General features: G+C 38.4%; 1 long non-coding RNA gene across 1 annotated transcript; it reads right to left on the minus strand.

Moving 5' to 3' along the window:
* Window positions 1-121: 121 nt before the first annotated feature.
* Window positions 122-615, minus strand: LOC121963716. The gene is made up of 2 exons (XR_006107270.1): window positions 492-615; window positions 122-215 (listed from the first exon to the last, which is right to left on the minus strand). It is a non-coding gene; the product is annotated as an uncharacterized LOC121963716 (long non-coding RNA).
* Window positions 616-2,212: the final 1,597 nt, after the last annotated feature.

Here is a 2,212-nt window from a genome sequence, read left to right on the forward strand (position 1 = left end):
CACAGAGCAACAGTGGTGCTTGAACGCACCTGCTGCGTTTGTAAAGAAACAACTGTGTGCACCTGTTATATCTGCAAATAAAGAGTTACCTGTTTGTCCAGCAGCCGCAGCGCATATTTAACGTTGGGGTCCTCTAAGGTGAGCGCAGGTCGCTTCTTTGAGAAGAAAAGTCTGAAGATCAGGTTGATGATGCTGTCAAAGCCGCCTCGGATAAGCTGCGACAAGAAGGTCAAAATGACTCAGACCACCACCAGCTAGCATTAGCTACCAACTGTCTGAGACCTCTGCGGGGCGTTGTCTCACTAAAGTCAAACCTTTTTTGTTAAATCCATAACAGGAGAAATGAGTCATGGGCATTCCTGTGGGCAGAGGCCGAGGCAGCTCAGAGCTCAGCTGGGTTGCACTGTTTGCTAATGTGAGCCTGACCTAACGCAGCACGGTTTACTAACATTAAATAAAAAAATGGCTACTTTTCACAAATGTATACTTACGCCGATGATGTAGGACAGCATTTTCAGTCAGATCTGGTCACTGAAAGGTTGTTTTTTGACGCAGAAAGCAGCAGCACCGGAGGAGTTCACTGCAAGCTGTCACGGTAGCGGGCGTGACATGACAGCCGTCAAGCTAGCTGTGGCTAACACACACATCCGGTCATGATTTTTCAAAATAAAAGAATTGCGTCAAAAAATAAAGCGTCTTTTTGTAAATTATAGCCAGAAAAGCAGTAATAGCAATACAGTTACTTAGTTGAATAAATTATATATGCTTTCTGTTTGTTTATTCACCATCAAACAACTCGGTTTTTATATTTTTTCCCACACAGGAAATGTGACTTCCGGTATGTAACGGCTAACATCTGCTGCCTTGACGACGCAGAAGCTTAAACGTCACTTCCACATGGCAAACGTAGACTTTCAGAACAAAGTTCTACAGTAAACAAAAATATTCCGTGTGGACTTATAGAATAAAAGTCCACATTTAACAGTCGGCACAGAAATGAGTGCATTAGGAGTTTATCAGGAGGATTTATTCATTTATCTATTTTATTCATTTATTTTTTAATCTTGAAATGCTCCTCAATAATTTCGTTTTTTAAACTTTGTTTTAAAATGACTAATAAATCTACCTTCTGCTTTTAAGTTTTGAGCATTATGAGTATGTTAAAAATTACATCTCACATTGGCAAAACTATCAGTACATAAACAGCTGTTTTATATTTTTTTGCATGTGTGTTTAAAATATTTGAAGCCAAAATTTGGCATGTCGTAGATTTAAACAATGTAATGTTTTTGAGACACAAAAGACATTGAAATCAGTGCCTCTTTTTCACAAAAGTTTAAATCAGACCAAAATATTTGATTCTCAAATAAACTTATATAGTCATAGACATACTTTACCCTTTATTACTTACTCCCACTGTCCCACTGACAAGACAGTTGTAAAAAAAAAAAAAAGTTTTTTGGGGGCCCCCCTGATATAACATCATACTTTGCAGCCAAATTGTATTCAAACCCACAGAACTTTAATAAATTATGTTCCTGTCGTACCAAACATGCCAGGCTAATTTGTTTCTTTTGGTCATTTAAATGGAAAGCTGTAGCCACAAAAACATCTTGGGTTTAAAATTTTCTCTCAGTGCAAACTAAACACAATGTAACTTCAAAGAAGAAGCTGATAAAATTTTTGTTATGAGGTTTAAGGACATAATTTACTGATGAGCCATCAGGCCCTTACAACCCAAATCTACAAATCTACAATCTCATGATGCTTCCTGTCAAGTTCACTCTCAGCTGAGCTTCACATCGATGTGACATCATGCATTTGGTAGGAGGACAAACTCCTGTCCCCGTTTTCTGGCTCCGGCAGACATCAGTGAATATTCACTAATAGAAATTGATCTGTGCCCAGAGCAAAATGGAAAACATAATCTGTTTTTTTCTCATTACTGTGCTCATACGCTGTGCTGTGCTGCTCTGCGTCCTTTAGATGGCAGTAGTGATCTTGTTAACAGGCTGGTGTGGATGATTAAAAGTGATTTCAAAGTGTTTGGAGGCAAACATCATCATTAAAAGTGGAATTTGTCACACAGGCACTTTTCTTTTGGATGTGACAGGAGTTTCACGCAGGAGCAGTTAATCACACTTCTTCTGCCAATCAATACCAACACTAGAGTGAAAGTAATAAAGGTTGATTTTGTTATTAAAGCGACTAT

This window comes from Plectropomus leopardus, unplaced genomic scaffold, assembly GCF_008729295.1.
Source record: "Plectropomus leopardus isolate mb unplaced genomic scaffold, YSFRI_Pleo_2.0 unplaced_scaffold12228, whole genome shotgun sequence".
Taxonomy (NCBI): Eukaryota; Metazoa; Chordata; class Actinopteri; order Perciformes; family Serranidae; genus Plectropomus; species Plectropomus leopardus.